We start from the raw sequence: 18,722 nt of genomic DNA, 5'->3' as shown, positions 1-18,722 counted from the left end.
GTCAATTAGAAGTCTCCTCTTCACTCCTCCATATCAGTCACTCATGGCCAGTTTCCATACGCTGGATTGAAACCAGGCATGGTATATTGTTCATATTCTTTGGAATCCACCAAAAAAATCTGCACATACTCTAAGGATTGGGACCTCACTAGAAACATATGAAGTTGAAGAGAAAAAGAAAATTTTATATGAAGCCATGAATTTCTATTACATGCATTTTGCTTTTCCTTTTAAGTATATAATAAATTCAACATATAATTTTCTTTTTTAAAAATAAGTATTTATTGATGCCTTCTGTTTTTTATATCATCATCAGTCTTCCTAGCTTGCCCTCCCAGAGAGCCATCCATATAACAAATAGTATTTTTAAAAAATACATAAAAGAAAGAGGGAAAAATTCACATAACCGATCAATACATTGAAAAAGTCTAGGAAAATGGTAGAGTAGGGCAGAAAATTTCAATCTCTCAAGATTTTCCTCTACAAAGACATGAAATAGTGCCTCTGGGTGAACATAGATCAGTGAAACCAATAGTAGGGACAGAATAGGGGTTCTCTTGGATCAATCGGAGAAGACCTGAAGAAAAAACCCAGGACCAGATTTCCTCCCTGTGAAGAGTAAAGACCTCCAGACTAGGATCTGCTTTAACAATGAGGGGCAAGCTTCTTAAAGAGGAAGGCGTGGGGTTAGTTGGTTTGAGAGGCTGCTTCCTCCCCAGACTATGATGGGTGTCTGATCTGGGGAAGATCTAGGGAAACTCTGCTGACAAGGAACGCCAGGCCCAGCTGTGCTAAGAAAAGCAATGGGGTTGAGAAGGAACCAGCATAGACCCAGTGAGTGCAGAAGCAGTGAGGCCAGGATGCTGCTGACTGTGGGCACTTATAGGAGCATGGAGGTCTTAGTTTGAGTTCAAGGTCAGAGTGGAGAACTGAAAAGGATCAGAGACTAGAGGTATGGTTCCTCCCCCATACCCCAGGGCTAGAGGTGATTATAAGAACAAAATTATTACCAAAAAAATGCACAAAGGGGAAAGAATCCAATCATGGAGAGCTACTATGGGGATAGAGAAGGCCCGGGTTCATCTTTAGAGGAGGATATTGAAACAAAGAAACCCTCTTCTACTCCAAAGAGTAATGTCAAATGACAGAGATAGAGGAAAAATTAAAAAGAAAAATAAGAATGGTACAAGAAAAACAAGAAGATTATGAAAAAAGTCAACCAATTAGAAAAGGAGATCCAGAATCTGAAGGAAGAAAATGACTCCTTGAAAATCAGAATAGGGCAAGGGAAAGCCAGTGAAGTTATAAGAGATGAAGACATACACAAACAAAATATAAAGAATGAAAAAAATAGAAGAGAATGTGAAACATTTAATAAGAAAAACATTGGCTCTAGAGAACAGATCAAGAAGAGGAAACATAGTTATAATTGGACCACCTGAAAGTTCTGATAAAAAAATGAATCTTGATACAATAATAGAAGAAATGTTCTGCTTTGCACATGGCATGTTTTTTCCTCTTATATTTAAGCTTAATATTTAGGTTTATAATGTTTCTTTTTCTTTTGTTATGTATTTAAGTATTATGTTATTTGTCTAAAATAAAAAAATTTAAAAAAAGATAAGATATGATGCCTGGAGGGGATGCATTAAGAAAGGCTTCATGTAAAAGGTGGCACAAGCTGAGCTCTGAAGGAAACTAGGAGTGTTAAGAGGTAGAAGGGAGGAAAGAATGTATTCTGGGTATTGAAGACAGCCAGTGCAAAAGTCTGGAAATGGGAAATACAGTGTTATGTATAGAGAGCAGCAGGAAGGCCAGTTTGGTAGACTTATGAATGACGTTGACATATCAAGGTAGAAAGAGAAGAGAACGAAGATGAGATTTAACAAAGTTCTCAGAGATAATTTTTACCCTGGGAGGATAACAGAATCCCAGAATCATGGAATCCCAGAATTAAATTATAAAGGACCTCAAAGGTCATCTAGTTCAGTCAGGCCACAAACATTTATTAAACATCTGCTCCATGCCAGTCACTGTGCTAAATGCCTGGTGATACAAAGAAAGATCTCACACACACACAGACACACACGCATGTACACATAAACAAACAAAATGAACCAGCAGTCTTTCTGTCTTTGCTTGAAGGCCCCAAGTGAGAAGAAAACCCACCATTTTCCAAGGAAACCTATTCCATTTTGGGATAACTCTAATTGTTAGAAAGTTTGTCCTTATATTGAGCCTAAATTTGCCTCTCTACAAATTATATTCTTTGTTCCCAGTTCTGTCTTTTGGGACTAAGCAGAACAAGTCCATTTGCTGGTAAATATTCAAAAACAGACTCTCCAAAAATGCAAGCTTGGTAGATTTTTAAGTATCATCTATGTTATTAACATTTTCTCCATCACTTTCTCATTTACATGACCACTTCAAATATATGAGAACAACTATCATATTCATCCTAAGCCTTCTCATCTCCATGTTAAGCATATCTAGTTCCTGCAACTTTGATGGTCTGGTTACATTCACTTTCAACGTGTGTGTGTGTGTGTGTGTGTGTGTGTGCGTGCACGCACGTGCATGCTCATGTGTTCTTGTTCTTTACATTTACATTGTTGTAGTTACTGTGTATATTATTTTCTTGTCTCTGCTTATGTCACTCTGCATCAGCTCATTTAGATCTTTCCATGCTTCTCTGTATTCATCTCATACATTAATATTCCATTGCATTCATGTATCAAAATTTGTTTAGCCATTCATTAGTCAATGGGCACCTACTTGGTTTCTAATTTTTTTTTTGTCACAAAAGGCATTGCTATAAATGTTTTGGCATATATGGAGATTTTCTTCTTATCAATGACTTCTTTGGTTTAGAAACCCAGTCAGTAATGGAGTCACTAGTTCAAAAGCTGTGGACGTTTTAGTCACTTTATTTGGACAATTCCAAATTGCTTTTTAAGATAGTCATGCCATTTCACAGCTCTACCAACAATGTATTACTGTGCCTATCATTCTACAACTTTATTCAGCATTGATAATTATCATTTTGCAGAGTATGAGGTAAAACTTCAGGGTTGGTTTAACTTGTATTTCTCTTATTAGTAATGATTTGGAGCATTCTTTCATGTGGTTGCAAATACTTTGCAATTCTTCTTTTGAGAACTATTTGTTAATTTCCTTCAACCACTTATCTATTGGAGTACATATGCATACACATATGCATCCACATGCACATTCATATGTATGTACAGAAAATATTTGTGTGAATACACATATACACACATGTATATACATATGTATATATACAATACACATATGTGTATTTTTTAAAAAGCAATTGGGGTTAAGTAACTTGCTCAAGGTTACATGGCCAGTTATTTCTGGGTGTAGTGCTAAGTATCTGAGCCCGGATTTGATCCTAGGTCATCCCGACTCTGGGGCCAGCGCTCTTACTCACTGAACCACCTGGCTGCCCCTAAGCAATTGGGATTAAGTAACTTGCTCAAGGTTACACAGCTAGGTATATGTGTATTTCTTACATACCAAACTCTTATCAGAGAAATTTAATACAAATTTTTCCCCATACAAACACTTTCCTTTTTGTTCTGCATGCATTAATTTTGCTTATATAGAGACTTTTCAGTTTCATGTAACCAAAGTTATCTATTTTACCTTTTGTAATTTCTGCTATCTGTATCTGCTTCTCTTCTACTTTTTTAGAATAATATTTTCCTCAATATTAAGGTCCTGTATTCATTTAAGATACATTTTGGAGTGTGGTAAAATATTGGTCTAAACCTAATTTCTGCCAGACTGATTTCCAATTTTCCTAGTATTTTTTATAAAGTAATTATTTTTCCCTAGGTAATTTATGTTTTCCACTTTATCAAACACTGGTTTATTGAATTCTATTTTTCCTAATTCTCCTATGTGTAGTCTATTATTAATCATTCTATTTTTTAACCAATACAGATGGTTTTGAAAACTGCTACTTTATAACATAGTTAGAGGTCTGGAAGTGCTATTCTTCCTTCATTCCTACTTCTTTTCATCATTTCCCTCAATATTCTAGGTCTTTTGTTTTTCCAAATGAATTGTGTTATTAATTTATCAAGTTCTATAAAGTATTCACTTGGTACTTTGATTGGATAGTGTTAAAAGTATAAATTTAGTAGTGGTTTATTTTTATCATATTGGCTAACCAAGAGCACCGAATATTCTTTCCTCCTCCTATTTAAGTTGTTCTTTATTTCTTTAATGAGCGCTTTGTAATTGAATTTATATAAATTTCTGTGTGAGGGTTAAATAAATTCCTAGATATTTTATGCATTTTATTATTATTTTAATTGAGATTTCTCTATTATTTCTTCTTGGGTTCTGTTATTACTATATAGAAATGCTATTGATTTTTCAGAGTTTATTGTAAAACTAGTAAATTTGCTGAAACTTGTCTCGGTATCTTTGCTGATTACCTAGGATTTTCCAAGCATACCATCATATCATCAACAAATATGGATAGTTTTATTTCCTATGTACCTATCTTTATGCCTTCAATTCTTTTAAACCCAAATCACTATGGCTTTTGCTGATTGTCCATTAACAGGTCCCAGCTAAAGACTCATTTGCTCATTGTTTGGGTTTTGATGGCTCAGAGTGAGTGTAAATAGCAATCGTTTCTGCTCTGGCCAGAAACTCTGAATGTCTTCCCTTCCTAGATTGATACTTTTATGAAGGCAAACTAGACCATCTTTTTGCCTCACTTCTCACTTAGCCTTAAATCACTGAATGGGTGTTGCCTCAGACAAACTGAGACCTGGGAAAGATCTTAACCTAAAAAGACCAAGGTATGCATCTGGAGCCATTGCCAGTTGTCTTGACCTGTCTTGCCACTGAACTCCAATGACTCTGGAGGAGAGAGTGGGGCTGATAACTTTGCTTTGTTACTAGGCACAGAAGGAGATGTATAAGATATGATCTCTTCCCTAAAGACAGTCTGGTAGGAGAAATTAATGGCCCATTGTGCCAGTCAATCAAGATCTTTTCAGGTGTTGGTTCTCTTGTCCAGCATATGAATGAGCCCTTTGAATTTTATGTGTGTGTTTTTAAGTAGCATGGATGCTATTTTTGTGTATTAAAGACTGATCTAGAAATCCAAACTCTGTTCTCTGATACCCTCTTCCTCACCAACTAGCTTAACCGGTCACTTCCCAAACCTGACTTTTTCTTCTGAAACTCTTGATTTCATTCAGAATCAGGGATAAGAACATTCCTTCCCCCTCCTCCCCACCAAAAAAAAAAAAAAAAAACAGTTTCCTGCCCAGGACTTCATAAACCCAGACCTAGTCTTTAGGTCCTTTTCTCATTACATGAATCATGATGAGTGGATATTAGTTGTCCAATTCAACAAGTCTCAAGAGATTCTCCCTTGTCTAGTCTTGGTTCTGAGCCTGATCATTACTGCTCAAATCACTTATACACTGGTCAATGACTCACAAACAAGGTCCACTTAGAAGCTCTAGGACTTCATTATGTTTTTTTCATCCCTCCCACTTCTCTTCAGAGTGGATGACGGGCATGGAACTGTATGAATTTTCCAGTGTGAGGTTGAATCCTTTCAACTCATGCCATGCAGAAAGTTTGCTTCCCACTTGCTTCAATTGTAAAGATATACCATGAAATGCAAAAGAATAAGTGGTTTTCCAAGGAAACATCTCTCCTTTTGTTTCTCTACAAAGACAGAATTTTAATCAGAACAGGGCATAGAGATCATCCATCCTACCCTCCTGTTATGATTGAGGACACAGACCTAGAAATTTACCCAAGTCACACTTCCCCAATGACCTGGGCCTGGAACCCAGGCCAATGCTCTGTAAAAGGACACTTCTAGTTACTCAACCTTCTTCTGTCTCACATCTAAATGAATGCTTACTGTTTTTACAGTAAATACTGTACAATACAGTAAATACTTACAAAAATACTTTTGTCCTTTGTATAAGTGAGATTCACTTTCTATAAGCTTTTCTAGGCTTAAAGACTAGAGGAAAACAAAAACAAAAATAATCCCTTTGCACCAGATTTAGTTGGTCTGGATTTTTTTTTGGGGGGAAGGGGCAGGATATTAAATAGATAGTACAGTAGAATAGAGTGTAACTTAATCTTGGGATTAGGAAGACCTGGGTTCAAGTCCTGCCTCTAACACATAATGGCTGTGTGACCCTGGGCAAGTGTAGCAGCAAGCACCCCAAGCGTCCTCAGGGTTTGCAGCTACCACAGGTTCTTGGATCTGCTTTGTTAAAGGAAAGCAACTCAAAATGGGTTACCAAGCTTACTTTAATCAGTCAGACATATATCGTTTACCTTGTTCAGGAGAAAAGGTCAGCACCCTGAACCTCAAAGTATACAGGCATAATTATCAAGACAGAAACATCAAGTAGACAGATTTCCAAACTGTCCAACCATTACATCCATACCCAGTCAACATCTGGGTTTCCACATTCTGGGTTTTTCAAAGCCGGGGGACTCTCAACAACGGCTTCCCAGAATTCAGATCAAATCACAAAACACTTCTCAAAGTGAGTCCCAAAACAAAGCTACACATCAGGGCTTATATAGCCTTCTCCTGGCTCAGAGAATATAACAACCTTATTGACTCACTAGCCAATCAAGAAGTATCTACTGAAAAACAAGCCTCCCACCCCAGGCTTCAGGTGCACATTAGCCTAGGGGCAGGGAAGATCTTTAAAATTTACATTCGCATTACAGCAAGTCACAGTCTCTCAGTATTTCAGGCAACTCTAAAATTTAAAGGCTGCTGAAAAATTGATCATCATTGGTGGAGGGAGTTTGTACACTCAGAACAACTCATACCAATGAAATCACAGCTATGAAACCAAAGGTAGGAAATTGTATGTCAGTTTTCTTTGTTTCAGTAGATAGTTCTCCCCTTCCCCTTTTACTGTGTTTCCCCGATAATAAGACCTATCCCGAAAATAAGCCCTCCCCTTACTGTGTAAGATTCCTCTAAAATAAGCCCTCCCCCGAAAATAAGCCCTACTGAGATTGCTACTGTAGTGAAGGTGATCCCCTGCGCTACATGCTACATTACGGTACCCTCTGTATGCACTGTCCCCTCCCCCCACCGGGTGAAACGCACGCCGCGCTCCGAGCTGCATCCAATCAGAGCTGCAGCAGTGAGCACGTCATCCTGTTCTTCCCCAGTGATTTGCTTGCTGGCGCCATTGAGAGCAGTGCCGTGGAGGAGAGCTGAGGCAGGACAACATAAGCCCTCCCCTGAAAATAAGCCCTCTGGTGTTTTTCTTTCCAAAAAAAATTATAAGACAGTGTCTTATTATCGGGGAAACACGGTACTTGGCATTTACTCTGTATGTTTCATACTTATCTCTATAGATATGTATGTGTGTGTATATATGTGTACATCTCTTTCTATGTGTATATATCTGCATATATATAATATGTATACACACACACACACACACACACACACTTTTTTCCCCTCAGTAAAATGTAAGCTCTTCGAGGCACAGACTTTGATCCCTAGTGCCTTAGTGCAGTGCCTGTCACATAATAGTTATTGAACAAATGCATGTTGAATTGAATCAAACTTTTTTTTGGCAGAGGGAGATAGAGTGGGGAAAGGAGCCTTTGAAAATGGAAAGAAGGTGTTTAGATGAGGAATATCCACTAAACTGATTTTGGAAGTCTGCTTTTACTCTCTGAGTTCCATGAACTCAGCCAAACATTCAAAGTCCCTAATGGTTACCTCATGGCTTAGGAGGCATCAGACACGTATTTGAACAGCCTGCCCTGAGGTTTCTTTAATCACATATTCCTTGTCCCTGGATTTCAGTTGATATGAGCTGCTAGAGACTCTCAACAATCTACTCTTTGGCATCTCCCTTAAAAAAAAATTACTATTAAGCCCACTGTACTCCATTAAGAATATTTTTTTAAAATGACCAACAAATTTCAAGGAATGAGCCTGAGCAATGAATTGTAGGGCTTATAGCAATCGAACAATGTGGACCAAACAGAAGTTTTTGTTTGGTTTCATGGTTGCCTTTTGAACATGAAAGTGGAAATGGGACACTTTCGGCCACTGAAGACCACACTCCAAAGAGAAGGGGTGTAATTGAAACAAATGACAGCATGGGCCTGGTAAACAGGGGCAGGGGAGATTAGGCCTATGCTGAAAAAGTTAGGATGCCCATTTTCTGAACAGGCGAAGTATTTCCATTGTACTCTCCAACCCTGACCCCTCCTCTATATGCAGTTACTTCCCATTTCCTAGAGTTATTTTTTTGTGACTCACTTGGGTTGCTCTCAGCTCAGGCTCTGGGTGTCAGCAATTCCTGGCATCCAGTCAGAACAGTGTGAGGATGGGGAGAAGCCTGCAGAGTTCATGGCACTTCTCCAGGTAGCCTCTCCACATTCCTTTCCCAGATCTCATCTCTAGCTTCTCATTGAGAACTTAACTTTGTTCTGTAATATTCAAGGTGTTTAAAAACAAAACCATGGAGAGGCCGTTTGTCATGGTGGTTATAACCCCATGGAGATGAATAAATTATCTCCTCTTTCCCCATGGGAATTGGGGGGCAGGGAATGGGTGGTTTGGGGGAAAATGAAACAGTGCTGAAGCACTGAGAGTTTTAAGTGACTTGCTGGTGGTCAAGAGCCAGAATGTATGAGAAACTGAACTTGGACTCATCTTCCCGAAGCTGAATCTAGCAGTATATATACCTTGACAAGCTCCCGTCTCCTCCCCTGGCTTGCTTCAGCATCTCAGGTGTAGGCAGCAGACAGGAATGGAATCTTCCTTCTGTAGAGAACTGTGCTCAGTCTAGACCTTTTTATTCTACACCTGCCCCTCCTTTCATGGAGCTTACAGCTTAATCACCTTGGAGGTGCTTGGAATCATCTCTAGGGGCCACAGCTGTGCTCAGGGTGGAAAGAGCCAACTGGCTGTTCTCCTTATAGTCCCCCCAGTATGAAGACAGGCCCCTCCCTCTGCCCATGTCCCACCGAGTTCTCTATAAACTAAAAATAGTATCTTTCCTGTCAATTCAGGAACAGCTCACAGGTATGGTACTGAGTGGTGCCCCTAAAAGCCTGCCTGTTCGGCTTACCCTGGAGTGCACTGGCACACCCATCTATGGCCTGGGCAGGACTGCCTTCCCCTTAAGACCTGGATCTTGCTATTTTGGGGTCACCCTATCTAACCTCACATATTGGCTTCCACTACATTCATGTCACTTACAAGATTCTGGAGTAAATAAATGTGAAAGGCCAGGAGCATGGTATTGCCCATGGAGACCTGGCTGCCACAACCAGGTTGTTTTGAAGCCACTTTTCACAATTTCCTGGTTTGTCTTTTATGTAGTTGAAGTGATGCTGTTCCAGTTTCTGTTTGAGCTGGACATTGGAGCCACATATGGAGAACAACTCCTGTCTGGAGAAAGGCAGGCTACGGAGCTTTTAGCTGGAGTTCTACTCAGTGCCATGCATCCTGAGGCCCTAGTCATCAATATTGTGGATGAATACGTTGGACACTTATCCCCTGATGCCCGTAGGCCGGGAACAGGTTTAATAAATGCTTCACAGTGCTTAATAAATGTCCATCCAGGGACAGAGGCCTCAGCAACTAGAAGACGACATTACTATGGAACAGGAAATATTTTCTGCAATAGCCTACCTTGGGCTTTTGGAAGTGCTAAGAGTTACGTTTCAGAAGAGCTGCAATCTGCATCCCTAGACAGAATTTTCCTCACTGGGAGTTCCTTACAACTAATGAAATCACAGGATCCAACCAGAAAACCAAAACAGCCAAATAAATATCCCACCCAAACTGCCAATTATCTTCAAGTTCATTTGCCTAATTGAGACCAGTTGAAATAATTTCTGAGGCAAAACAAAGTCGTGTTCTCTCTGGAACTTGACTTTGGGCAAATTCCTTTTCTTCTCTGAGCCTCAGTTTCTTTCACAGTAAAGTAAGGGGGTTGAATTAGAAAGCGTCTTTATTTCATCTAAATTTATTTATTTACTTTTAGTTTACAACATTCAGTTCCACAATCCCTTGAGTTTCAAATGTTCTTGCCCTTCCCCCTCCTACACCCTTCCCACCCTCCATGGCGGCATGCAATCCAATATGGGATCTACAAATACCTTCACATTAAACATTAGTCAAGTTGTAAAGAAAAATTATAACCAATGGAATGAATAGTGAGAAAGAAGAAACAAAACAAAACCAAAAGAGAGAGAGAGAGAGAGGAGAAAGAGAGAGAGAGAGAGAGAGAGAGAGAGAGAGAGAGAGAGAGAGAGAGAGAGAGAGAGAGAGCAAGTGGTTTGCTTCCATCCGCATTCAGACTCTATAAAATTAGGAAGTTTCTAAGGTCCCTTTCAGCTCCAAATCCAGTGATCCCATGAAAATTGGGAAGACTTCCTGCATAACTTTGGAACAGTTATGTGGTAAAGTGGATAGAGTGCTGAGCCTGGAGTCAGAAAGACTCTGGAGAAGGAAATAGCAAACCCCAAATGGTGTCACCAAGAATCAGAGATGACTGAAAGGACTCAGCAACAACAATTGCCAAAGTGTTATATAGTTTGATGATCATCTCTATGGCTTTATGTAACACCAGGGCAACTGGGTGGCAAAGTGCATAGAGTGCCTGGCCTAGAGTCAGGAAGATTCATCTTTATTAGTTCAAAATCTGGCCTCAGACACTTACTAACTGTGTGGCCCTGGGCAAGTCACTTAACTCTGTTTGTAAGTTTCCCCATTTATAAAATGATTCAGAGAAGGAAATGGTAAAACATTCTGTTATCTTTGCCAAGAAAACCCCAAATGGAGTCATGAAGAGTTGGACATGACCAAAACATCAAAACAACAATATTACATAATTTGGAATATTTCAACTAGGCCCTGGAGACAATCTGCTGTGAGTTGCTAGAGTTCCTCCAAGACAGACCATTTTGAAGATTAGGAGGCATAGTGTGGGAAAGGTCAAGCTGAGTGATTGTAGCACCAATGCAGTATTCACAGTGCCCATGACCACTACAAATATACCTGCATGGTGCTTAAGCACAAAATATAACTGCCTCTCCATATAGAAAACAGAAACAAAACATTTATTCAGACACCAGAAAACCAAATCCCCAAACCAGTAAGCCAATTCCATCATAGCAGCAAAGAAGTTAATAATAAGCCACAACAACACAGAGAGCCACAGCATCCTTCAGCCTTCCCACAAACCAACAAAAGACCAATATTTACTCATAAGCCTATCTGTCTCCCTTGGAAGAGTGCTCTCCTCCCAACCATCCAGCTGGCTCTGACTCCTAGCTTCCTGTGGGCTCTGCTCTTCAGCAAACCCCTCCCACCATAGGTTCCATGTGATTACATTCAGCCTACGGGGGCAGAGTTTATTTTCTAAGCAGGGAAGGTTTGTTAAGGGAAAGAGAAGATCTTCAAATTCCCATTCCCATTGCAGTGATCATAAATGGGTTTAATTTTTATTTTACCCTCCTCAAATCATTATTTCAAATTAATTATCTACTCCTTACCTATGAATTTAATGGAATTCACAAGATGATGGGTTTAGGATTTGAAGGGATCTCAGAAGTCATCTTTTCAACTCCTTCATTTTAGGGACGAGGAGATTAAGACTGAGATAAATTAAATGACTTGTGCAAGGTCACATGGGAAGCAAAATTTAAATCCTGGTACTCTACTGGGGAGACAGTTCTCTTTTCATTGTACCATGAAATTTCCCTTATGATTCTAAAATTGTAGCATGTTAGAGCCTCTCTGAAGTCATCTTAGCAGTAAACTAATGCCCAGACAGAGGAATTATTATTGATCACACTTTAGAAAAAAATATTTCAGGGATCATAGGATCCAAGATCTAGATCTGGGGGAGACCTCAGAGACTGTCATCCAACAAGATTCACTACCCAGCTATTAGATGAACTGGTCTGCTCAAAGTCCTCAAATCATGGGAAATCACTCTGGAGATTTAAGAAAGGCTTTAGAAAGAATCTAAGGCCAAGGTGTTTCAAATATTTTTATTTATGTCTTTTTTTAATATCAACACTTTTTAATCTATTTGAATACAACACTTTTCTATCTGAATTTTATTGATATCTTTTGTTTGTAAGAGAAACAGTAAATAGAGAGCTGGTCTCAGAGCCTGGGACCTGGAAAACCTGGGATCAAGTCCTTGCTCTGAGACATATTAGCTATGTCTACTTCTCATATCACAAGGCAAGTGATTTGATGTTTCTACTGGAGGCAACTCTGAGAGATAAGGTGCTGACCTCATTGGTAGAGGGAGTTTCCTCACCTGGAAGTTCCCTATAATTCTTTTTAAAATAAATTTTTATTTATGGATTTTTTTTTATATCACCAACATTCTCCTGTGTCCCTCCTCATCCTTCTGTCAGAAACTCATCCCATACAACAAATAAAATTTTTAAGGACAAAAAAGGGAGTTTCATATATCAATGAAATCATAGGTCCAGTCCTTCACCTTATCCTTTTATTTTAAATCATTTTTATTCCTCATTTTATGGATAAGGAAATTGTAGCAAATGGCAACTTACAGAAGAAGAAACTGAGGGAGGTTGTGACTTGTCCAAGGTAGTAATTGTCAGAGGCAGAATCTGAATCCAAATCCTCTTTCCAATGTGTGCCATCCTTCTAGGATTTGATTGTACTTTGGGTTAAAAAACAAACTTCTTTGACAAACTCTCTTTTTACTCTCCCCCTCCCATCTCCCACTTCACAGTAAAAAAAATTCTTTGAGAGAGAAATAAAAAGCAGAATTTTTAATTTTTTAGAAAAATATTTATTTTTAATATTCTTTAAAAAAAAATTGAGTCCCAAATTTTTTCCCTCCCTCTCACCCCAACTCTACCCATGGAGAAGGCACGGAATATATCAATTATACATTTGAAATATTGCAAAACATATATTCATATTAGCCATTTTGTGCAAAAAAAGAAAAATAAATAAAGTGTGAAAACTATACTTTAATTTATACTTAGACTTCATCAGTTCTCTCTCTGGAAGTGGATAGCATTTTTCATCATGAGTCCTTTGGAATTTTCTTGGATTATTGTATTGATCAGAGTAGCTAAGTAAAAGCAAAACTTAAAAAAAAATCCCAAACCCCACATTTTTCTCTTGAAAATGAGAAAAACATGAGTTTTGTAAACTATAAAGCCTCTTGTGTGAAACAGATCTGTACCCTCCTGCTTCTCTGATGACCAGAAGCAAATCAACAAAAGCCTGCAGACCCACTTAAAACTCCTCAGAGCCAAGAAGGCTTTACACTTCAGCTCTTTCCTCACTTTTGTTCTAAACTGGGAATGTGCCCTGTTGGAGTTTTATTTGCTTGGGAGTGCTGGAATCTTGGGAGTGTTCTCCCATAGTACTGAGCCACAGGCACAATGGCAGCTACCAGTTTCTTTTCTACACACTTCATATAGTTCATTTATCAGTGTGAAAATAATGGAAACAATGACCTGGCTTTGACAAGGGGAAAATACACTTAAATCTCAAATCTCATTCTGACCTCTCATTGGTTATTGGTGGCATTGATTATCTTTTAAACATCCTTCTTTATAAAACATCACAAAATAAATGGCTAGCATTTGCATAGCCTGGTAAAGTTGGTAAAACTCTTTCTTATGTTATCTTCATTTGACTCTCATAATAATCCTGTGAAGCAGATACTATTATTATCCTTATTTTACAGAGGAAGAAACTGAGGCTGAGTAAGGTTAAGTTACTTGCCCAAGGTCACAGAGATATCAAGCATTTTAGGCAGGATTCAAACTCAGGTCTGCCCAACTCCAAATCCAACGTGTTACCCACTGCACCATTTAGCTGCTTTCCCCCCTTCCCCCCACACAAAGTGGGAGGCTACTTGTACATTGCAAATAGATATAGTGACTATACTTATTAAATGACCGACTCTCTCCCAGGCACTGTACAATATTTCTACTGATGTATAATGAATAGAAGGCAGGAGCTGGAGTCAGGATGACCCATGAGGTAATTGAGGGAACTGAAGAGATTAGAACAAGTGGTTAATTGCAGAAACTGAGTGAACCACATTGACTCCATCTCATCACTCAATTCTAGATCTAACTCAGTTTCCTTTCTATTCAGTTATGGACCTAGTCCAATTTTCAGTCTGGTGAGAAAATTTTATTCAATTATGAGAATTATGAGAAAACCATTTCATTGTTTGAACTTAGACCTCTATGGCCGGGAATTTGGAACTCTTCTACCTACCTCTGAGGCCCTTCAGTAAGTACCTAGGTTACGCTAACCAGAAACTCAGCCAGGCACAAAAGACTTGATGCAAGGAGTTTTCTCACAATTGTAAATCTCAAGCAAGTTATATGTCTTATTGAAAACTGGCTCCATATCGATCAGTCAGTTATTGTTTCCACATTCCTTTGATTGTTCACAGATACTTGGCTGGGGGTGGGGTGGTGGTGGAGTGGGACACTTATTTTTCTGATTTCAGGGAATTGTAACTGTTTACTCTCCCCCTCCCAACTTGGAAAGTCCCTAATATTTCCTACAATTAGAAATCAAATTACCTAATGTTTTCTGGTTAATTGTTTCCTTTTAATTGATTGGTCTTATTTGATCAACTGTTTTTAATGTATAAAAATCTGTCTTCCCTTGTATTTGAAGTGTAGTGTCAAAACTGAGGAAGGTGACTGGTCCTGATTTCTTGGGTAATTAACATGTATTGCTTGTTGATATGCTTGTAAGTTTGAACCTTTGCTTCCCCAGTCATTTCTTTTTTCACCTTCCACACCCATGTTCAAATCCATCTTCTGACACCTACCAGCTCTGTGACCTTTGGCAGATCACTTAATCTTTCCAAACCTCATTTTCTTTTTCTTTAAAATATTGTAATATCTACCTCATGGGTTTATTATAAAGCTCAAGTGTGGTAAAATATACAAAGTTCTTTGCAAACTTTAAAGTGTCATATAAGTGTAAGTTATTTCTAGCTAAGAAGGAAAGTCATTCAGTCATTTTTTCAGTCCTGTCTCTGACATTTTGTGACCCCTTTTGGATTTCTTGACAAAGATATTGGAATGGTTTGCCATTTTATTCTCTAGTTTATTTTACAGATGAGGAAACTGAGGTAAACAGGGTTAAATGACTTGTGCAAGGTCACACAATTAACAAGTGTCTGAGGTTAGATATGAACTCAAGAACATAAGTCTTCCTAACTCCGGGTCCAGCACTCTACCCAGTGTTAGCTAGCTGCCTCAAGAAGGGAAGTAGGTGAGCAATTGTCCCAGTGAATAAGACAGTTGTCATACATACAGAAATGGGCAAACATTGAGGTGTCTTCATCTTGAGTAGAAGGAATGTATTCTGCTTTCTGCTGCACTAATGATTTCTTCCTTGGGCTGTTGGGGCTCTTCCTAAACACTCCATTTATAGAACATAGTGAGTTTGAAATAAAACTATTCGTATTGATGGAAGAATTGAACCAGATAGATGAAATCTTTGTGAACCTTCCTAAGGTTTCTTAGAGAGGCTGTGGGGCTCAATCGAAAAAAACAACAACACTGAGATTAGGAATCAAAAAGGACTTGGTTTGAGTACAAGCCCTGTTATTGATTAGGAAAGGTTATAGAATAAATAAAACTCCCATTTATATAGCATTTTAAGGTTGTCTCCCAAAAAAAATAACTAAAAGTAGAGCTGAAATGAATAAAACTCATGAAAAAAACATGTATGAAGTGCTTACTATATGCCAAACACTATGGTAAGTGCTGGGGGTACAAATAGAAAATGTAGCTAGCATGTGCTTTCAATGAACTCACATTCGAAGTGAGGTGGACAGTGCAGAGAAGAGAGTTCATCTGTATGGTGAATGGAAGAGCCCAATGATTCTAAGCTTGAGGGAATAAGGTCACATAGACAATAAATTGTAGAGTCAAGGTTTGGGCTCAGTTTCTCTTCTCTTTTCCAGACTATCTTACTGGGAGCTAGACGACCTGGGATAGAATCTGGACTCCTCACTTCCTGCCTGTTTGGCACTTAAATAAATCACAATCTCTGTGGGTTTCAGTTTCCTTATCCAAAAAATGAGGGGTTGGATTAGATAATGTTGAAGATTCCTTCCAGTTCTAAAAGTGTGATTCTCTGTTTCAAGCCTAGGTCTTCTAACCCCAAATCTAGTTCTATTTCTATTGCTAATCTTTGAACTTCTATTTCATCATCTATAAAATGGGATTAATAACAGTTGCCCTACTGACCACCCAGGGTTTTGGTGAGAATCAACTGAGATAAAATACTATATAAACTCCTATTTTTGCAAAAAATATTTTCTTGCTTCTGTCCTTGCTGTATTTTTCAGCTATGGGCCTCAGCATGACCATATTGGATGTCTGCAGGTATTTAAGTCATTTTCCCCTAGGTTTTCCCAGGTAGATTAATATAAATAGATAGACATTAAAACTTCAACTTTAGAACTTTATCTGAACATATGGAGAGTGAAGTAAGGAGAGCCAGGAATGATTGCAACAAATAAATGGAAAGAACAGAAAGAGGAAGTAATGTCATGAAAATAAACTGTATCTATAACAAAAAAAACCCCCAAAAATGTACATATAAGAAGTCAATAAAATGTCCCTCTTTCCTGTCTTTGTAGAGGTGGGGGACTCTGGTTATGGATTATTACACATTTTACTAGATTTATTTGATGTTCTGGTTGATTTTTATTGAATTGCTTTTTTTTCTTAAAAAACTTTTTTTTTGGTTACAATTGTAGCACATATAGGCTCTGAAGTTTTTCTCCTAACTCACACCAGGACTAGCTGGTTGGGTCTCTAAAGAAAGTCTATAGCAACCTTTAGGATTCTAGGTGTAACCTTTAAGGGTTTGGAGAGTTCCTCTGTAGTACTATAGCTCATGAACCCTTATCTTGTGTTCCTTCCAGTTAACACTTCCCAAATCACCACTTAGGGTTTTTAGTCAACCCACTGATGTCACCTTGCTATCAATTAATATCAATTGGCTTTTACAAAAGCATTTACCAAGGAGATAGAGAAATATCTAAAGTGTTAGGAAAGTTTCTCTCTTCTGAGCACACCCCCTCTGTCTCTGGGAGAGTTGACTCAAAGTTAAATTGGTGACTACCCACATTCCACACCACCAAGTTCCCTTCTGGGTGTGGCATAGCTAATGTATGAGTCTTTCCCTCAGCCCTCTTCTGGCTAGCTCCTCACCAGGCTCTCCTACTGTGGTTACCAGCAGAAACGGCTAATCAGTCAAATTGCCAGAACTTTGATTGTTCTTTTGACCTTGAAAGGTCAGAAGTTCATAATGTTGTCTGTTCCAATAATATACTAGCTAGCATTTATATAATACCTACTGTGTGCCAGGCACTGCACTAAGTGCTTTACAAGTACTATCTTATTTGATCCTCAAAATTACCCTGGGAAATAGGTACTATTATTGTCTTCATTTCACATTTCAGGAAACTGAGGCAGAGATTAAGTGACTTGCACAGAGTCATAGAGCTAGTAGGTTTCTGAGACCAGATTTGAACATAGTCAGGAGTGGGGAACCTGTGGCCTTGAGGTCAAATGTGGCCCTCTAGGTCCTCAAGTATGGCTCTTTGACTGAATCCAAAATGGATTGAGGTTCCCCACCCTTGATTTAGGTCTTCCTGACTACAGGCCCAGCACTCTATGCCATATACACTTACCTCCTTCTACTCTATCTCTGATACCAATCAGGAAAGTGTGAACACAAGAGGGACAGAAGAAATTGAGGCATCTGTATGTTCTCAGCCACCCTGTGGTATGTTTGGGGAGATAAAGCAGGTGGTTTCATTACTTTCCTTTTCTTTTCTTTTTGGAGGGGGGAGGGCAGGGCAATTAGGGTTAAGTGACTTGCCCAAGGTCACATGGCTAGTAAGTGCTAAGTGTCTAAGTCTGGATTTGAACTCAGGTCGTCCTGACTCCAGGGCCGGTGCTCTTTCACTGCTCCACCTAGCTGCCCCCATTACTTTTCTCCAACATTTAGGAGCATATGGCAGTTCTTTCTCCTCACTTGAAAGCTTCTAGGAAGGGGAAGGATTTTTTCTGTTTATTTATTAATTTTTTTGGTATGACCCCTGAAATTTGGCTAAGGAGTCAATTAAAGTCTTTTCACCATCATGTACAGGCCCACAAGAAACAGAGAATACCTGTGCATGCTCTGAAGAGAGAGGTAAAATGTCACTCTCCCACCAAATACTTCTACAAGGAAGTTTGCTAAACCTTCATGTGTGATTGAAACCAACCAGACCATATTTCTTTTTTTTAAATTTTATTTTTAATTTACAAAATAAAACAAGCATTTCCATAACACAGCATAATAAAAAGATGATTGCACATGAAACTACAAATCTATTATGTACAACTTGCTAGTTCCTTTTAAATATATAATAAAGTTATCAAGTAAATTCCTTTTTCCTCCCTTTTTTTCTTTCCTCCTCCCTTCTCTCAAGGACTGGTACATAGTACATAGACCACTCTCCAATTACATAAAGGTTAGATTTTTAGATACAGTAGTAGGGAGAAATGAAAGTTATATAAAAACAAAATATGTTAAAATACCATTTTTCCCCTTAAAGTAAACATTTTTTTTTCTTTTTGGAAGGGGAAGGCAGGGCAATTGG

At 38.6% G+C, this 18,722-nt stretch overlaps 1 long non-coding RNA gene across 1 annotated transcript in view; it reads right to left on the bottom strand.

Moving 5' to 3' along the window:
* Positions 1-8,960, bottom strand: part of LOC138170373 (uncharacterized) — a 464,687-nt gene extending 455,727 nt beyond the window's left edge. The window contains exons 1-2 of the long non-coding RNA XR_011170594.1: positions 8,755-8,960; positions 8,327-8,496 (exon numbers count right to left, since the gene is read on the bottom strand). This is a non-coding gene — a long non-coding RNA (uncharacterized lncRNA). The remainder of the gene's footprint in view (positions 1-8,326; positions 8,497-8,754) is intronic.
* Positions 8,961-18,722: the final 9,762 nt, after the last annotated feature.

This window comes from Petaurus breviceps, unplaced genomic scaffold (assembly GCF_028583685.1).
Source record: "Petaurus breviceps papuanus isolate PSGF00001 unplaced genomic scaffold, PetGlider_PUasm1.0 38, whole genome shotgun sequence".
Classification (NCBI taxonomy): Eukaryota; Metazoa; Chordata; class Mammalia; order Diprotodontia; family Petauridae; genus Petaurus; species Petaurus breviceps.
This window is presented reverse-complemented; position numbering and strand designations above follow the sequence as displayed.